At 34.4% G+C, this 21728-nt stretch overlaps 1 protein-coding gene across 2 annotated transcripts in view; it reads left to right on the top strand.

Annotated features, from left to right (window-relative positions):
• The first annotated feature begins 3780 nt into the window (after positions 1–3780).
• The window catches only part of LOC123870881, a 35333-nt gene continuing 17385 nt past the window's right edge, over positions 3781–21728 (top strand). For both annotated transcript variants that reach the window (XM_045914361.1, XM_045914360.1), the window contains exon 1: positions 3781–4103. The gene's annotated coding sequence lies outside the window, so the exon portion shown is untranslated. The remainder of the gene's footprint in view (positions 4104–21728) is intronic.

The following is a 21728-nucleotide window of genomic DNA, read 5'->3' as shown; positions in this document are numbered from 1 at the left end:
ATAAAAAAAAACCTTTAACCCTACGTATAATACTGACACTCGTATATTTATCTAAGACGTTGCTGCTATTGCTATGAAAGCACTTTATCATAGCAGCGCCATCTATCTTGCCTTTTCATATTCAGCATATTACATTATAATAATATTATGTAGGCATATGCCGACATTTTTCAATGGCAACCTTTCACTTTGCAATAATTGATCGCAGTAGAAAAGCCTTATGTAGTTTTATGAAGCTTGTGAAATAGATGGCGTTATCGTACATCAGAATTCGTATACCTACCTAGATTATGATATCTCGGTGATTATGAAACGTTAGAATAATTTAGCAGAACATTGAATGCTCTTACGGTCTATGTGGGTACCTCTAACATGAGCGTATGTAGGCTAGAACCCAGTGCCGTAAACTCACATAGTGTAGCACGTTTTGCAAGGCAAGCAGAGACGAGAGAAAATCCGAAGATATTTTTAAAATGCAAAATCCGTTTTTAAAGCAGCATTTATCTAGGTAGGTAAGTAGGTAGATACTTGATTCTTTTTGATAGTAGATAATCTGTAAATAATTAATAAGTAAGTATCTAATAAAACTACATAGTTATATTATCAGTTACAATTTATTTAGAATAGAATAGAATAGATTTTTATTCAAATAAACTTTTACAAGTGCTTTTGAATCGTCAAATAATTTAAATTTAGAGATTGGAAAATCCTCCCTTGGTATAGAAAAAAGAAGAGAACATTTTTCTTAATGACAAAGTTGTATGGAAGCAATCGGCTTTGTCTATAATTTGTTACCCTTCTATTGTAATAACATTTTGCGTTTTCAAGAGAGCAATCACCGAGTTTCTTGCGGGTTCTTCTTCGTAGAATCTCCTTTTGGAACCCGCGGTGGTAGAGTCTAGCTTGACCACAAAAATCATCAGATCATGAGTAAGTAGGTACATCTCCATACTAATATTATAAATGCGAAAGTGTGTCTGTCTGTCCGATTCTGACGAAATTTGGTACAAGGTTAGCTTATATCCCGGGGACGGACAAAGGCTACTTTTTATCCCGGAAAATGTTTGTGAGTAATGTTTCAGTTCGGACTCACAAAGTCCATCCCCGAGCCACTTACTAAATTTACCGATCAGCTACTAGAAAGAAGCGTTAAGCTTTTTAAAGTAAAAAAACCTTAGTATACCTATACATAACGTAAAGAAGGACGAGTAAGAAAAGATCTCGCCGGAACGTCATCACCTTATCATTACACGTGAGCTTCGTCTAGCTGTAGATACAGCTGCAAGGTATAATTTAGGCTTCATTATACACTCCGTTTGACGTTTCTACATCATTAATTCTTGCGGTAAGTGGGATATGGCGGACGTGGCCGGGCATTTGTTTCAATCGGTAACTATTGAAGCGACAAGTATTCCTTAATAGGCGTAATTAATAACGGACTGGGCGGGACGCTCTGATAGAGCGAAGATCTTGTAGATAGTGAGACATTAGACTTAGTTACTTGCTCAGCATTTCTTACATTGGCAACGCGCGCTGTTCGAAGACCTTGGTCGTTAATCATTCAGGAATTTTGGACGAGAAGACAGCTTGAAGCTTTCCAATCGAGCCGAGTTGGATTCAGCATGAATCTCTTTCTGCCTATATTGTGTATTCCACACACATTTCTCACACACAGTTGTGCGTACCTGCTCTTTATAATTTCAAGTACAGAGCTCTCGACGATTACTTAATGGGACGGGATATGTTAGACATGATTTCCGTTTAGCTCATGTTCATTTTAGCTCTACTGGTTCAGAATAAAGCCATTGTATTTGACTTCCAGAGTCTTTCCCTTCGACAATGTTATTGGCAAATCGAAGGTGAGAGATGTACTCGCCGCCGTTGACGTTAATATCAAGTCCATTCCAATCCATAAGCTTAAAGACGTCTTCCAAAGCAGCAGTAAAGAGCTTCGGGGAGTTACTTCTCCCTGTTGCATTCCCTGCTGCAATTAGATCTTGGATCTCGCAGTCCTGTAAACAGATTGACATTGTGGCGTTTTCGTACTTAAGCACTTCAGCACTTGGATATACAAGTAGTCGATCAGGGATCTCTATAGCGATCTTAATACAGCCCAAGTTACCATGGAATCGAAAAGCTTTCTCATAGTCCACTAATGTGGCCACGCTAAGCAAAGTCGCCTTATACATTCTTCGGTCTTCTGTACAACCTGCCGCAGCGTGTGAATGTGATCTATCTTATTTCATCACGGAGAATTAATTATATTTATCACTAGCTGATGCCCGCGACTTCGTTTGCATGGATGTAGGTTTTTTAAAACTCCCGTGGGAACTCTTTGATTTTCCGGGATAAAAAGTAGCCTATGTGCTAATCCAGGGTATAATCTATCTCCATTCTAAATTTCAGCCCAATCCGTCCAGTAGTTTTTGCGTGAAGGAGTAACAAACATACACACACACACACACACACACACACACACACACACACACACACACACACATACAAACTTTCTCCTTTATAATATTAGTGTGATTTGCATTGGATTTGCAAAGTCGTTTAACTAAACGAGAAATGTAGGTTGGTATTAAATTATTATCGTTTTTTTACTTATCGCGTACTTATCGTTTTTACGGACTCGCAATTAATGTCTTCTTACGAGCTTCATTAAAAATGATCACTACAAGAAAGTTTTCAAAATAAATGTTAAAGTGGCACTGACACTTCTAGGTACATAATAAAATTGAAACTGAGTAGGTCGATCTGTTTATTTGATAATTATTTTAGCCACAGTGGTCAATCTCCACAGAGATTAGCCATTAGTAAGAGCACAATTTTTCCGTGAAAAGCTAGCAGATAGACGAAAACTTTATAATATTAGTATGGGTAGGTATTTTATTTCATACCTAGTTCTACTGATATTTGATTAGCGGAGGATGGCTGAGGGACGGACGGGTTTGATGGTGCGCTCTCGAATAGACCTTGTCCAGCCGTAGTCTGAGGTCACAAGTTTGGATTAGTTCGAGTCGAAAAGTGAATATATGTAAATACAGCAAAGACAAAGTGAGTTTTCAGTTAGCTGCAGTTGTATCTCATCAAGGAAGTGGAGACCAAAGGAGAAAACAAAAATTGACTCACAGGAAAAGAGTTTATAAAACGGAAACAAATGAATAGATTAAATCATTGATAAAAGTTAGTGCTTTAGTACAAAAAAAAAACTGGGGCAATTAACGCTAATTAGCAATACTAGACTAAACACTAGGTATATACGTTATTCATTACATTATTAATTAATGTTAATTCATCTTCTCAAAAGTGTACACTTTCACAACCTTGGCACTCGCGAGGGAGTGGCTAGAAACACAAAATGTTAACTTTCTCATAGATATTTTTATAGCGCCTTTAAAATTTATATAGAAAAGCATCGACATGTTCACTTTTGGTTTCCAAAGATAAGTAACATACTCTTTGATAAGTAATATTTTCTCCGAAATTTTCTAAAGCTTTCCAAAAGTTGATAATTTAAAAATTCTCATTTTTTTGTTTCCACTGTTATATTTTTGGTTCGGGCATAGAACCTATGTAAAAATAAGTACTTAATGTAAATATTAATAAATAATTACATATGAAAATATCAGTATACGCCTAACGATTCAATAATGTTATTAATACTTTTTAGGTAAAGTAGGCTTTTATTTTAGTTTCAGCGAATGTGCATGGTAAACGGTAAGGCACCGTTGCTTCGAAGCGTGCGTCTGCCGCCAGTTGACCATCGTCCGGCAACTAAAAAGCACGCTTTAACACACGACTCCCACTCCTCTTCCAAGGTATTGTCGATACTGGCACGCGAGAAACAATTAAAACGGTCAATTAAAAGAAAACATTGTCTATGGTCGTTACGCGCGCGATCTTAAATTTCGAACGAAATTTTTTCGGAATGTGATGTGTCTTCTTCAGTGATAAACTTCGTGTCGGATGAAATTAGATTTACTGTTTGGTACTTGAACGAATTTCAGTTGTATTAATTATTGTTATGTTCTGATTTTCGGATTAACTCTATTCTATTTCGGATTTTTGTCACCGCGGCGACTTCGAATTTTATTATGGTGAGTTTATTGATCATTATGTTTTTTTTTAATAAGTTTAATTTGTACTTAAGAAGTTGTTAAGTAGATACAATTATTTTAAGCTACTTATATTAATGCTAAGTTTTAAAACAATAAATAGTCAACTTAGCATAAATAGGTAAAAATAAAATTAAAAAATAATTATTTAAGACTAAGATTATTTAGGTAAGTTACTGAATTTTAACTAAATAAAAGTCTTTTTCATTACTTTCCGGACTTAGGACGCGGACGTCCGAAATGGTAAGCCTAAAAGCGTATCTAAGATTCATACTTTATACAGCGAAAAGATTTTCTAATATTGCACCGGTAATTTTCCAAGTTAGGTAAGTAGGTATATGAATTGAATGATTCGTAGATACTTAGCTAGATAGTTGTCACGAAGGTTTAAATAAGAAATATATTTTAGGGAATTGTATGAAGTAGGTACCTAATACATCATATACTAAAAAAAGAGAAAACTATGCAAAGTATTTACAATTATGTAAAAGGTACGTACAAACATATTTTAATAAAGCTTTCACCCTTATGTTGTTTGAAAAGCTCTTTTGCGATTGTGAAGGAGACGGTCGACCAACTAACACCTTGAGGAGGTATATTGAGGCAGACCTTCAAAGTCAAGAGTGGGACTCTGGTAGAACCATATCAAGGTAATAGTCAAAGACCAGAATGTATGGTAGACTACTACTGCCGCCCTTTATTCCACGGAGTAGGACTCAAAAATCATCATCATCATCATGTTGTAACAATAAAGAGAAAAAGAAAGAAAAAGAAAATTAAAAAAAGAAAGAAATTAAAGAAAGATAAAGAAAATTATTTTAGTCTTTTCTCACTTAGCTCAATATTTCTTAGGGATGTGTAACTAGGTAGGCGTGTAACTCGTGTGATTCATACTGAGGATTGGTTCCCTTCCTATATGTCGTGTTCTTTAGGTACCATCGCCTTTATGAAGATTGGCTGTTTAGTCTACATTCTTATTCTTAAGCGCAGCCGCTCGGATCAAGAATTTGTGCTCATCCGGTAGCGCTCGCTGAGATTCTTTACTCAGTAATAAATGGGTAAAAGTACGACTTCTACTTCGATTTTTACTTAGATTTTGCCTTGCATGATCAATTGCAACGGCCAGGAAAGAGACCAGACTACTTCATTGTTAGGGTCCCGTACCCAAAGGGTGCCTACGGGACCCGATTACTAAACCTCCGCCGCTGTCAAACAAATAATAATATGTAATTTCAAAAAAAAGTACATAGGATTTCATACATATTTTATACGATGATGCGGAACCCTTCACGTGCGAGTCCAACTCGAACTTGACCAGTTTTTATTGCTTCACTCGTTGAATCATTTTCCTCCATTGCTAAAATGACCTAAACTAAAAAAACAGCATTGTCGAGAATTAGAGAGGAAGTTATCATTTTCACTTACGCAGCTTAGAATTTCTACCGAGACATGCAGGTTTCCCCACTATATATTCTATTAAAGAGCGCGTGACGAATTGTATAATAATATATTAAGTTCATAACTTTTTATAGAAAACTCTATCGCAGTATGAGGGGAGTGAATTATATCGTCACCAGTTCAGTGAACTATAAATTGAAATTGCCTGGAAGAGATCACTGTATTGATATGATAAAGTCGCCCTTTGATTTTAAGTGTCTCGAGCCCCTCTATTTTTCTTTGTGATATGGTTACTAAAGATATTTTAATAAAATAAATACAATCTTAAAGCTTAGACCTGGATAGATATAAAGACAGCATGGCACTGCATGCCACTTTTTGTAATACAAACTGAAAACTTTATGGAGTATTAAATTGCAAAGTCAGTTGGAAAGGCAACAGCGCGGCTTCTACTCACGCAGCTTAGTTTAGACTTTAGACGTACGAGTAGCTACATTGTTGTGCATAGATCTCTTGTAGGGACTTCCACAAGCCACGGTCTTGCCCTGCCTGAATCCAATGGTTCTCTGCGACTCGTTTGATGTTGTCTGCCCACTTAGTGTGAGGTCTGCCAAGGCTGCGCTTTCTGGTGCAACATCGCTAGTCCCTTGTTTTTGTGTCGTACCCACTGCCACACAGCTTCGCAGCTTGTTGAGCTTTTATATCGTTTTTTGGACATATTTCCTGTGGTAATCTGTGGTTAAAACCTAGGAGTGTAAACTCCTAGGTTGAGTCATGTTAAACACACTGCCATAGTGCTTCCAGTGGTTTATACTTGCCTATCCAGTATCCATGCCATGCCAAGATTTCTATTAAATATTATATTATCTATATTAATCGTCTTTATAAAAATCCTAGTTCAAGATTCATTACATTATGAAAACTTATAAAACTCTTTAACTACCTAAGAGTAAATACGGAAGGAAGTGAATAGGAACGGCCAGTGTAACGCTTTCGTCGGTATGATACTCGTACATCAAGATAGCTGTGTCGTCTAGACTAGTCGTAGGTATATAATATTAATGTGTTCACTTTAAATGTACAGTTGCCATAACTCATATTTAAGTGTTGGGTCAGCCATACTTGCAAGGATGTACCTTGGATGCTACAGATACCTACCTGTAGGTACATATCAAAGTGTATTAGTGGGAAAACTTTACACACGCTCTGTATTGACTCTATATTTAAAGTATAGACAGTAAGAAACTTTTCTAAAATTTACTGGAGATACGGGAACTCGAGTCAAAGAACTGAAAAGTACTTCCACAGAATAAATAGGTACAAGTGGCATAATGTTTAAGTGTCTAGAAGCCACAACTCACTTTGGATTCTTGAGTTAATGAATTAAGTAACTGAGCAATGATTTAGCTATAACGATTTAGGTAAACGCTTTCATAAAACTTATATGAATAATCGTTTACAGTATGACGTAGGTAGGTAAATGTCAGCATGGCCGTAGCCATGAATTGATTGACTCGCATTCAAGGGCTAACTTAGTATGGAGTTTAAAAAAAATAGAGTAGAGGTTCTCGGAAGAGGTGCCTATGAACGTGTTATTAAATATAAAATATGATGCCTCTCATAGATTAGGTATTTTATGAATTCACAATTTGATGTTGCAAATAACAGATTGTTCTACTTAATAGACTAGTTTTAAAACTTTCCACACAAAAAAACAGACACAAAGCTGACAGATTTAGAGGAGGCGCGCGTAGCCGTAAAAACATAGGTAAAAACAAAACTTATGTGACAAGATCGCTTTCAATCAATATTTAAATTAATAATATACTCTATACACACGTATTGTCGGTTTGTAGAGGACTTAGGTTTGATTACTTTAAAAAGTAAAAAGCTCATAATATGAGCTTGAAATTTTTTCAGAAATTGCAGGAGGCATGGTGCAAGTTGCAAAAATCAGGGTCTACCTACTTAGAGACCTACAGCTACTAACATACTTGATAAAATTCTAGAGTTTAATTTATTTTGGAATTAAATTATGTACGCGACTTCGTCCGCGTGGACTGCACAAATTTGAAAGTCCTTCTTTACCCCTTTAGGAGTTGAATTTTCAAAAATCTTTTCTTAGCGGATGTCTGCGGTTCGTCCAGTAGTTTGAGCTGTGCGTTGAAAGATCAGTCAGTCAGTCAGCTTTTCCTTTTATATAAATTGATAAGGTCGGCATTTCAAGGGAGTCCAATCTTGTTCTAGATCAACAAGTATGGATATAGTTAAACTATTTAAAGTACATAATATCTGTTAGTCAGTGTTAGGTGTTGAATTCACGAGTAGTTACTTACCTACCACAAAAGTGTGAATAGCGCCCCGGTTTATAAAAGACACACTTTCATACAACTCGTCGTATTAAGCAAGTCATTGCTAACATCTAAGTGTCTTCGCTATGAAATATTTACGACTTATAAATTCCTTAAATCTAAGTTATTCCACCCATCCGTCAATGGTTTTGACGTACACTTTCGAAATATGCAATTAATCGTCTTTCGTGGGCTCCGTATTTGTTTTACACCTTGATTTACTCCGATGATTAAAAATGTACCTATTTACTAAGGTCAACTCTTAGTTAGGTACCTTCTAATTATCAATAGTAATTGTGTATTTGTAACTGATAATTTATGAAAATTAAAGCAAGTACTAAGTAGGTACTTAGATATAATTAATGTTAAGTAAGTACTTTAATTGTTGCATTCCACTACAATCCAACGAAACTCACTGGAACTCCGTATCTATGAACCGAATAATAAATATTTTTGAGTTACGCTTTACTTATTTGTATTTACATACTACTTAGTATTTTTGAATTTACTACTTAAATATTTTAGAAACTCACGGAAAAGAAAAAAGGAATTAGTTAAAGCTCAAATATTTGAAGAAAATGACTAAAAATGGAGATTTAAAGACTAGCCATCTCTTTCTTCCTACTGCGGCTATCTTTCCCAGAGACAAAGAATATATTATAACCAATTTCATCATTGTGAATAATACCTACTTATTTAAATATACTATAGACAAGACTTAGGTACTCTTAAGGTAAGAAGTTATGTAATTAAACTTAATATCAGTATCGTGTACAGTTAAAATTGTTTCCTGCGAATTATGCAAAGGTAATTTTGCTTATAATATATCAGATTAACTTATATATTAACAGTAAATTCCTATGCAAAATTTGCTATAAGTATTTAATTTTGATATCGATGTTACTTATTACAACTTAATACCGACTGCTATACCAATCTTATAATTAATTAATAGCGGCAAAAATGGTTTCCGTTACTGATTGGCAGGATTTAATTAGCTAAGTACATATATATATTGTTCGTTCATTTATTAATCTTTTATATTTTATACAACTAAATACAATGTAGAAAATCAAGAAGCTCATTACATAGACGAGCATTCTCGCATTCACTTCCAAATGATATCTAACACACTTTCTGGATGACTTGTGCATCTTTTTGACACTCATTTTCATCAGTCTTGGATGAGTAGATTTATATAAGTAAAAACATTTTATTAACTTTTTGTATTTTTAATAAGTGAAATTGAAAACATAACTCGCTGAAAATCTAAGAGACTGTAATAATTCTATCATGATTATAATAATAATAATATATGTATAAAGGTTACAATAGATAAATCGTAGTTGGTACACTTGCTGTAAACAGAATATAGATACATGTAGGTACTTACATTTTTGAAGAATTCTATTAAAAAATCTTTGTAACTTGTAGCACAACTAACTATTAATTAACTAGTAACTATTTTAGCGTGAGTGAACTTTTAGAAATACATATACAGGGTGTATGGAAATTAGTATATAAAGACTACACGTACCCATGCTACTTTGATCTGATAAATACAATGCTGAAGTAAAATGACGAAATTAAATTATAAAAATTTCCATACAAATATTTTTTAATGTCCAAGTTTTCATGGCCCTTACGTGCCCTAACTCACTGAGATCGGAAATTTTTATAATTTAATTTCGTCATTTTACTTCAGCATTGTATTTATCAGATCAAAGGTAGCATGGGCAGGTACGTGTTGTCATTATATACTAATTACCAAACAACCTGTATATGTCTGTCAGTTAAACTCACATGTGGATTATGCCCGATTAGTTTTGGTCCTGTCCGGGGTCCTTTCCCAAAGGTCCTCTGTTTGCGATGCGGCGTATGGAGAAGGCATGCGGCTCGCAGTCTCGTTGCCGCGTTGCGAACAGAGGCCCATTGAAAATCCTTTTTCGGATGGTTTTCCCTCCTCGGATGGGTTCGAAACTAGTTGGGCATTCCCACTAACATGTAAGTTCAGCCAACAGACATTTGTTATATACCTTTGTAACTATTAGTGCAGAATGTAACATGTACATCACGTAAGTAGGCATGTGATCGCATACACCACTAACCCACTGCATGAAAATACAAAGAAACGTAAAATTTTATTAAGGCCATCGCGTGATTGTAAATGTTACTTATATTTCACATGTTGAAGGGATCAGCGCATTGGACAATAATATAATTAGTCCACTTGCCAATTAACGCGTCAATTATCTACAATTAATTGACGGTTGACGTGTAATAAATTTACTATTTTGTTTTTAATAGTCAGTCCACAATTAACACATGTGGAAAAAATGCGATTGAGTAATTTCTAGGGTTCCGCACCAAACGGTATAAAATAAACCGTTATAGTGGTCTTTGAAACTAAACCGCTTATCACAACTGACTGACTAGGATACATAATATTACCGTGGACTAGGTGTTCGTCAGTCTGACAGCTGAGTTTCGCTTCTCGGGCTGTAGGAAAATACAGTAACCATGCCCAGTCACAGCCTCTCCACGGTCGTTCCGAGCTCTTTATACCTGACGCTATACCTTATGGTGAAAATTAAAAAAATGGCTTATGGACTAAGTGCCAGACCTTTGTCATTTTATAAAAGCTGATAGTTTTTTCCCTGCACAGGGAGGAACGATTAGCACCTATGAAGTTTGGATCAGGTACCTTGGATGTAAAAAAATCTTACGTAAAAGACTAAAGTCTGGCTTTTTTTTATATTTTCTTTGAAAAAGAATTAGAAATCACATCATGCACTGCCAGACATGTCATGGCAACCCCCTGTCAGAGGCCGTTAAAGTTTAAAAGTTTAAGTTTATAAAATAACGAAGCTCTGGCACTCGCTGGCTCTCTCTCTATTAGAGTAGGATACAGTATAGATACAGTCTGACATACTGTCTGTCTGTTCTATACTATGTGATGATAAATAATACAGGCATTCATTGCCATGCCAAGGCAATCTTTACTTAAACAAATTTCAGTCAATTATCTTTATAATATAGAGAATATAATTATCTTACTCTCAATTTCATCGAGCGGTAGGCGTCCTCTGACCTTAACTTTCGCTGGCAATTCAAACGAAACAATACTGTGTATCCGCTTAGTCATTTTGAACTTGAAAACATGCACAATCCTTGCACTAAGCAAGTTACGTTACCCCTTAGTAGGGTTGCCAACTGTAATTTTTTTGTCAATAGTTGTATAGTCGCTAACCCGATTAGGAAAGCTTCCTTTAGAAGCTCAAGAGTCACAAAAAGGGTGATTTGAAAATGAGGACATCCTTAGAGGAACCTTAGAACTCCTGGCGAGACACCTTGTACCGGAAAACGCAGTGTTAGTAGACCCTCCACTAGATGGACAGATGGCAATATAGCCGTAGGGAGCCGCTGGATAATGGGGTAAGGAAATCGCTACTTGAAACTTAAGTCCAACAGTGGAAACATGACGATTAATTATTATCAACTGCGAAGATAAGAGTAGGTAGGTATGTTACGAAATGTTCTACTTTGCTAAAGTTTCATGTTTAGAGCACATAGTACATTAAAAACGCAATAACAATGAAAAAAGACTATCGTACCGTAATATTCCAATTCTTCAGCATACTGTAGTCAATTGTACGTTTAGGTAAATTGCCTATTTTTGATTTTTCCGTAAAATTATGCAATAAAATAAAAAAATTTGAAAAAGTATATAAATGAATAAAAACAAATCTGTTCATTTAACTTTATCATGAGTTAATAACTACCTTGGTAGGTATCTATTTTTTTAATGTTATAAGTATTAAATCTTCTTCAAAGATGGCAGCCCTACGCCTACGTGACATGTACTCTAAAGAGAAATTCGCTTTTTGTTTGCCGTAATGCAATTCGTACTCGCATTTGGACAATAATTTTGCTTCTTTGCAATTTTAATGAGTGCAACTCATTGTTCCGCGCCTTGCGGATACCGTTTCAGTAAAAGTAAGAGTGGTCAAAAAGATTACACGTAACTTTTATTGTTTAGCGTTGTAATTATAATTGAGATATCACTGGTTACACCCGAACCTCGGAAAGCTTCTTTGGAGATAAGATCTTTGCAAAAAAATTAGAATGCCATCTGCCTATCAAAGTGCAAGATACAATTAGTTTTATAAAGCTAATCTACAATAGATTGAAGACGTGATTATTATAATGCCGCTGAAAGAATAGGAGCAGACAAACTATTGCGTTGTGTCATGATATTGTGACATAAGGCGCATAGAATGAATTACCGGTATTTTTTGTAGTACGTTGTGTTAACGTTAAAAAGTAACGATACCCACATCCATTAACATTATCTAGATACCATCAATAAAAGCAATAATACTTCCCTACCCTTTCCGGTACCCTTGTATACCCAGACACTTTTACCGGTATAATCTCCATCTAACTACGCCGGGTACCCTAAGCATCTTATTTTCCTATATTTTCTATATTTTTTATTAAGGCAATTAGTTTTCACTTAAGATGGGAACTAACACAAACATAATTCCAATTTTCTTTTTCTTGTTTCTTCCGGTTTAACCAAAACAAAAAAATGAGAGAGTAGATAATAAAATTGAGAATGATACTTTTTCTTTACATCTCCCGGGATGTAATTTATCACGAATATGTATACATTAAATAAAATACTGAACTTTTCGAGATAAACGAGCGATATAAATCTGTAAAGACATTAAATATGATGGATTCGTGAACAAGTTTAAACTACTTTCTATTGAGGCGAATACCAACTAGATCTTGTAGTGAACTAGACATCAAAAATATTACATGCAATATAAGTAAGTCCAGTCGCTACCATAAACGAAACTCGCTTTAAGGAATAGACCTCTATAGTGTTCTGTGAATAGACCCCATTCGTAGTGCTTTCCAGAGGTGGTCTGTGTTTCCAAACAAACGTAGTTTGGACCTTTAATTTGAATCTTTCAATCAAACCAAAACCAATCCAACTCAATGAAATTTTGTAGATACATTCGAGGAACTAATATAAGTATGTAAGTATGTGGTTTTACAGATTTCCGTTAGAACATATAGTTTCACATCACACGGTTTCAAAAAACATACAAAATGTTTAAAAAGTCTAACTTTAGAACTAGTTATTTTTGAGGAAATCTGGCAAACTACAGATAAAGCCATAGTAGTTTCTAGAAAGTGTCTACAAAATTACATCGAGTTTGTTTCGTTAAGAGGGCTCTCTCCGTCACTCGTTTCATACAATCGTAGTTCCAATTTCATTTGAATATTAAGCAACCAAAGTCCATGAAATTTTGCAGACATATTCTAGAAACTAATATCTATGTCTGTGGTTTTCCAGATTTCTGTTAAAATATTCGGTTTCAAAGTTACGCGGTCTTAAAAATTTTCATACAAATCTTTGAGCCCCTGTAATTTTAAAACTACATATTTTTAGAAAAATCTAAAACACCACAGACACAGATATTAGTTTCTAGAATATGTCTGCAAAATTTCATGGACTTTGGTTGCTTGATATTCAAATGAAATTGGAACTACGATTGTATGAAACGAGTGGAAACGAGTGACGGAGAGAGCCCTGTTAATATTCAAATGATAACCAAACTACGTTTGAATGGAGCGCGTGTCGGAGAGACTGCCGTTAACGACAGCCTATAAAGCAAAGCACTAATACAATAATGCCAATGTAAATACACCTAATGTAATTGTAATAGATGCATAATGAATGGTAAACACCACATAAGCATAGTATAGTTTACATAATTGTAATAAAACTACACATTGTAACAGAGACAATGTTACGGCTAATAGGTTGAGATAATAGAGGCACTTCGCGGAAATCTGTACCGTGCATGATACAACATTACTTTGCATGATAAGTATTACGCGAAAATTGTGCTTTACATTTTACACGAATGTATTGGTTCCACGAAATGTTATGAAAAAAATTAGCATAGTAGAATACGCGCCAAACAAGTGCAAGGTAAATATACCTAAGTACAAAATCTTTATATGAAAATAAATGAAATATTTATTTCATGTAGGATGATAACTTGTGCCACTTATGATATGGTATATCAAGGCCTGGAACGTAGATTCCGGTTGGGAAAATAGATTCTAGTGAGAAAAGCTGGCAAGTAACTCAGCAGTTTAAAAATAACTATATATAACTATAGTTTAAAAATAATAATTTCATAAATACTATTTTACTTCATTACTAGCAGATGCCCGCGGCTTCGCCCGCGTGGATTTAAGTTTTCGAAATCCCGTGGGAACTAGCTTACTACTGATGAAAGAATTCTCAAAATCGATGCAGTAGTTCCAGAAATTACTTTTTACAAACAAACTTAAAAACTTTACCCCTATAATATTAGATTAGTGTAGATTGATATTCATATTTTAGAATTTTGAATCGTACGCGAAATCAAGGGAAACCTGTAGATAACTGACAAATCCGCAGTCGTAAGCTCCTCAGTGGAAAAAGCTTTTAGTGAGCAAAACAGAAATCTGCTTGGTGCATTGATGTGCAGTTAGCGTAATAACACGGCATATTAATATTGTGTTACACGATGTCTGTATATATAAATTATAATATGTACATAGGTGTACGCCCCTTGCAGGAAGCCAGTATGAAGAAATACTAGTTCGGAAGGGAAGTGAACTGCTCAGAAAAAGTTCTGTTAGTAGAAAATGAAATTCAATTTGTTGCAAGCTACCGTTTATCGAGGTTAATGTTACTGGCTTCTCAGTATCTTTTCAGGGATCTGTAGGTCCTAATAAGAATACGGAACCCTTATGGAATCGAAAACAGAATGACATAGTTCATTCAGTGCAGGTCAGGTAGAGTAAAAGACACAAGAGACACTAGTTGTCGTACATGAAAAAAAATGATTTTTAACCCCCGACCCAAAAATAGGGGTGTTATAAGTTTGACGTGTGTATCTGTGTATCTAGGTCTGTGGCATTGAAGCTCCTAAACGAATGAACCGATTTTAATTCCCAAATAATATATTCAAAAATTTTGTTGTATTAAAAAATGATAAAGCAAATAAACTTTCTCTTACATTCATATTTTAGGATCAACAGTAATGGAATTTTCTTCGACTTTATTTTCGACGTGAAAGTTTTAAAATATTATGTTCATGTTTGTAAAAAAGTGGTAGCAATTATCCGCTATAATTTATTTTTATAGCGTTAAATATAACGTGATTATTATCGAGATAGTTAACTATTTGCTGTAGTATGTGTATCTATAGAGAATATCAAAATCAATAACTCAAAATTTAAAAAACCTTCGACACAAAAAGACTAAAGAAAACTAGAAAGGAGCTAATAACTTTCAAACGGCTGAACCGATTTTCTTGGATTATAGCTAAGAACACTCTCGATCAAGCCACCTTTCAAACAAAAAAAAACTAAATTAAAAAAGGCTCATTAGTTTAGGAGCTACGATGCTACAGACAGATACACAGATACACAGATACACACGTCAAACTTATAACACCCCTCTTTTTGGGTTGGGGGTTAAAAAACGGAGAACGGCGCAATTGACGTAAAGCAGTTGAGCAAAAGGTTTCATCAAAATTAATAGTGACTGCAATAATAGTAACTTCAGTATTCATTAATTTACACTCTGTGCAAAATAGATTTTGTCTTCGAATCTTCGAATACAATTTATTACCCGGGAGAGTTTCGACATCAATGACATGTGCCAAATGTTTTACCACCATCATTAAATAATAAATTGAAAGTTTTTGTCAGTGTTTCATAGTATGGTTTCGTTATCTGGTGGAGGCTCCATATTGTAATTTATTTACCTACATCAGGTAAAGTTCATGTCGATTTATGTACAGTGACCATGGACGTATTATAACTATGGACCGATAATAAACTGAAAATGCGTGTCAATTATTTTTGTGTGCGTAAGTCATTTTGTCACTGTGTGCACCATCTAGGGCTGGGACGGCGAATTTGGGTATATCGATACCACATCAAAATTAATTTTCTATGTTACTACGACGGACTACGTGCAATATATACTTATCCATACTAATATTATAAATACGAAAGTGTATCTCAGTCTGTCTGTTAGCTTTTCACGGCCCAGCAGCTTAACCGATTTTAATGAAAGGTACAGAGTTACCTTGGGAGCGGACATAGGCTACTTTTATCGCCGAAAAATCAAAGAGTTCCCATGGGATTCTTAAGGCCCATCCGTTATACCGATTTATATGAAATTTGATACATAGGTAGCTTACGTCCTGGAAATTGACGTAAGCAACTTTTTACCCCAGAAAATTAAAGATTTCCCATGGGATTTTTAAAAACCTATAAATTCCTGCGGACGGTTATTATATATTCAGTAAAAACAAGAGTAAAATGAAACACTTTTCAAATAATTCAAATCAATTTATTAGTATTATTACTATAATTAATAACGTAGGCAATAAAAGGCATATTTTATATTATGTTACTTTTTGTGGCGGAAAGTTTCTGACAGTATTGAATATTAATTATTCACAATCTTCTGTAAAACATACTTACTTATATTATATCTACACTCAGACTTTAAGAAAAGTGAGTAATGTTATACATATGTACCTTTAGCAGGCAGCAGCTGATACTTATGAATTGGCCGTTTCTCAGAAAATAAGTACATAAATACAGTCTGGCGCTTCCGGGATCTTGCTCTATTATAAAATAAAAAGCCAAGTAAAAGTCAAGAATTCTAGGTCAACAAAATTATAGAGAGCTAGCTGGACGTAGAAAACTGACTGAGGAAAATGCTCAAAACCTTCGTTTTTGTTTCATTATTAGCCAGCTCTCGAAGTTTGTTTCGTTCGTCCTTTATAACCTGAAATTAAATGAATTAATGTATGTCTTGCTGTTACCTAGTCAAAAATGATATCAGTAAAACAATTAGGTAATTTTTAATTTTAGAAATTATTTAAACTCACTTGTACCTCAAGCCTTAAAATTAAGTATATATTATAACATAATATCTACTAAATTTTTTTTCCATAATAATTACTGTCTCTCTTTGCTGTACCTATTCTACTCCCTTTACAACCTCTCGCACTGCCAAGGGTCACTGGTAGAGATCTCTTATAGAGATAAGTGCTTCCCTGTCCACTTTATACAAATATACTTGTACAAATAAAAAAATTAATAAATTAATTAATTGTTGGTGTCTTTTTTGTTTAACTATTGTCAAATAAAGAAAAGTGTAACATTACTACATATTTATTTGTAGATAAGTACCTACATACAATTTGAAAGAGCTTAGTGCTTACTGGTTGATGGTATTGACTATTGAGGATATCTTTCAAATATAGTAGGTATTGCATCTGATTTCAATTTATTTATTTTTAAACCAGAAACATAACAAGACTCTTCCAAATGTTTGGAGCATAGACGAGAATATACCTTTCACTTCCAGATTTTCGTTTTATTGTCCAAATCCACGCAGTTCTAATTTCAGGACAATGTGGAAATCTACAAAAGTAAGCAAATGTTATTTATACGATAAAAGACAAATTTGATTTTATCGATAAAGTGTGTACACATCACTACAAATGATGCCTAAAATAATTCATAAATTAAAATTAAATTGCGCTGTAAAACGTGATTTTTGTCAGTATTACACGAGATAATTACACTTATAACATGTAAATCTTTAATTTTTAGCGATTTTCGGAATAAAAGTCGCGGTTGGTATCGATGAAATAGTTATTAAAGACTTACCTATGAAAAGGCAATTCAGGAACTTGGACGCCTTCTTTCTTATATCTGGAGGCACAAAACACAGCGTCACACATTTGGTTTTTAGTTTTTATCTTAATTTTAACCCAGACTTTTGTGATTTTTAAAATTTTATAAAAACGCTGCATCAAATCCCAATGTTTTGTCTCCAAATGCTGACAACTACTGTCACCAGTTACACATACAGTGCGTTGTTGCCAGACTTATATGAGCTATCGCTTTTACCCGAACGGAGGTTCCGTGAAATAGACCGAGATAACAATATCTAGTTGACAAATGGATGTACAAGAGCGGCAACAACCTATGACTACCTCTATTGTTTATATACTATCTCTATGACAGTGACGTGCATTTGACATTTGGAAAAACTTCACTATTAATATATCTAAAGATTATTTTCTTCAAATTTTTCACAACAAAATTAAAATGTAGAATAGGTATAGGTACCCGAAACCTACGATTTCATTTACGTAAATATTCTTTTTATTCGTTATTTTTGTGGTAAATTAAAAAAATATCATCATCATTGTGTTCCAATAGACGTTCAAGTAGTCATAGATCTCTTGTAGGGTACTTTACCCGCAACACTCTTGCGCCGCCTGAATCCAGCGGCTCGCTCCGACTCGTTTGAGGTCGTCCTTGTGAGGCCCATAGTTAGCGACCACGTCTCAGATCCATTACTGGCAAAACGCACTGTTTGAAGACGAAACGAATGATGAGCCGAAAAAATATGTATCCATCCAAATATAATTAATGCTTTTATGTCTCAATAGGTTTTTATTCCACTACAAGTTAGCCCTTGACTGCAATCTCACTTGTTGAATAGTGGTGATGCAGTCTAAGATGGACGGTTTAAAGGGTATGGCAGTTTTATAGCCGTAGCTACACCAGAGGCCAGTTTTACCTTTTACAACTATTCTATTTGTGAAAGGCTGCGATCATGTGTTATTAACTTTAGTTATTAGATACAGAAATTTAATTTGATTTCATAGCCATAGAAGGACTATTACTTATTAATCTGGAAAGCAGAAGTAATAGACAGCTTATAAAGATACAAGTGTATAGAGAACTTTCACCACTTCAAAGTCGATAGCCAGTGTACAGTATAGGTACAAAGATTTACTCCCGTTAGACACTTCATTTATTTTATGGGTACTCACTTTGTGGTATTTTGTGAGTTTACCTACTTGTTATAATAATTTTAAATGACGGAGAAGAAACTTTCTTTACCATAATAGATTTCTATGAGTTTTCAACAGTAGGCACTGTACGAATACCTATATAAAACTAGCTACAGACTACAGAGTTCTCTCTATTTTCATTTCATCATAGAACAGAGTAGATACAGATATTCTATAGCTATATTCCTTTTGAAAAGATGTGTGCGTGTGCACATTGTGTGTGTCTATGGGTGGGTGTGTAATATGTGAAATGAAACTTATCTCTGCCAAAATCTTACCACAATATCGATACGAGCTTGATAGTAACTTTTACTTTCAACTCAATCAAGATACCTAACTTTTTTATGTTAAAAACGATGAATAATAATTCAGTAATTACGGTTATTTGCATAATAATACTGGTTTCAAAGTTCTGGCTTCGATAAAACACGACGTTAGGTTAAATGATTTAATTTAGTACGTAGGTAGTTAAAAAGAAAGAAAGCGTTTACTTATCTTAAAAGACACAGCGGTACTACATTCGCTTAAATTATAAGGGTCTGTACATACAGGTTATGAATTAATGTAATGAACTAAGTCTATTTCTTAGATAAACGCAATCGGGTAAATAGGAGCATTAAGTAATATTATTTATATAGTCAAAAGAAAACCGTAATAGTTTTGCTAAGCTCTCAAGCTTTTTAATAATAAAAAGCATCATAAATAAGCTGCCAAGTATAATTTGCACACGATCATTAATCACTCCACGAGCAAGACGAGGTGTGAACGCAGTAATAACAGCGTCTAGTGTTCACGCCAAGATTACCTGCGAAATAGGCTGTGAAGGAATAATTCACATTCCACGGAGCCTTCTTCCTTATTGACATTGTAGCTCGACCAAAGGTAACACGACCCATATAACTTTATTATTGCTATCCTATTTATGCCTGTTCATCATACTTAATCATACATCTCAGTCTAAAGAAGATTTGAATATAATCCTTCCCTAGTGAGTAAACTTAGTCCTCAGTTGTTATAGGGTTCCGTACCAGAAAGGTGCCAACGGAACCCTTATTATTGTGTGGGAAAATAACACCAACAGTGCATCGTAAATATTTTATTGGAAGCTGAAGGCTCTTCAAGGCTTCGATTCGAAGCGAAGCGATGGGGTTTATCCACACACATACTTACGCTCCGTTATTATACGTGATTTGTGTGATATTAATAAAAACCGAATGCTGAATTCATTCTTCAGAAGAAATATTTAAGCAATATTTGTAAAAAGATATACCACGTATACTTTCCCGCAATGTGCCTTGAGCCTAACCTTTTACAATACAGAGATACCATTTTAGTTGAGAAAGCTCGCATCAAAAGCCTATTATGTAGGCACAGTCTCATCGCATGCCTTTACCAGACTACCATACCCTAGCCGACAGCGTTTATTTATGAACGTTAATAATAAAAGTCATGATCTGTATTTTATTGAACCAGTGTACAGCGCAAAGACTTACAAGACCAACAGTGACAGATTAACGGTGTTACAAAAAATGAAACGTAAATGTGTGCGTGAAATAGAGTTGTCCTGACTTTAGCATTTGTATTATCGATAGTCTTACTGGCGAAATCATAGGACACTAATGAGTTAGTTTAACGAAGTGAAGTAAAAAGCATCTTATAATCTTAAAAAATCAAATACATTTCAAATACACAAATAGTAACAAAGCTAAAGCTAGGTAACAGATTATTATTTATTAATGAAATGACTTTAATATTTTATATAAATAATTTATTAATGAATTCTGAGATACTTATAGTTATTTTAACCCCTTATAACATTTTTTATTGATATTTCGATAGAAAACTATTAAAAGACGTTTTAAAAAAATCTTTTTTGAGAAATAGAGCAATTTTTGGGATTTTCATATAAATTACCGGAATTTGTTGGTTTTCCACCTTTATTTTTTTAAAGGGTGCAAGTAAATTTAATTTGATTAATTACAATAACACTCTGATATAATGTCTAAGTGACAAGTTAATAAAAATAAATAGTATATATGGCGCTCAATTCATAGCTAATGACCTCCCCGATAAGCACTTAAATACAGTAATGTACGGGTTACCCTTAACCCTGTATATGAAATCTAAGTCACGCTAAATAAAATAAAAATTAGTGAAAATATTTATTTCGTTCTTTTCTTTTATTGGAAAGTACCTAGTGTTTTATATTGTATTTTACATACATCACATGAAACCTATCACATCAAACCTACCGGTAGACACGATTATCGACTATCGATACTTGTGACGTCATTACTTTGTCAATCCCTATCGTAAACAAACGTTTTTAAATTTTACACAAAATATCCAAAAATTCTTCATTTAGCAATGTAATTTGATGATAAGTCTTAAGGGAAACCTATCATCTAAGCTTCCAATAGCTATTTTGCCTAATTTTTAAACAACAAATGATGAAATAATGATTATAAACAATTAGTATAAATAATCAGTAATTACCTGTGAAACGTGTATTTACGCGGATTATAACGTCTTGTAACGTCACATTCGCTCACTGAACAAGACACCATGGTGGCAAGACATAGATTTTACGTTTTAATCGTAAAATTATTTAGTAAATGCAAAAAATCACCTCGACTTGGAACAGGCCGAACTCATAAGGACCGATACTCACGTAAACAATGACTTATCGGCATCTTGTTTCGCTATCTCGCTTTCGCTCGCGGCAGTGTGTCTTATCTAACTACTCTCGCTCCCTCACTTTGTCAGTCTTTGAGCGAAGCGAAAATTGTATGTCTATGGTACAGCGTATAAACTCGTATCTTGCCTGATTCACTGTGATTTATTTAACTGAGCTCTCCTTCCAGCTAACGGGCGGCGTTGAAAGTTTG

Source organism: Maniola jurtina, chromosome 13, assembly GCF_905333055.1.
Source record: "Maniola jurtina chromosome 13, ilManJurt1.1, whole genome shotgun sequence".
In the NCBI taxonomy this organism is placed as follows: domain Eukaryota; kingdom Metazoa; phylum Arthropoda; class Insecta; order Lepidoptera; family Nymphalidae; genus Maniola; species Maniola jurtina.
The sequence above is the reverse complement of the archived record's forward strand: the minus strand, read 5'-3'. Positions and strand labels throughout refer to the sequence as shown.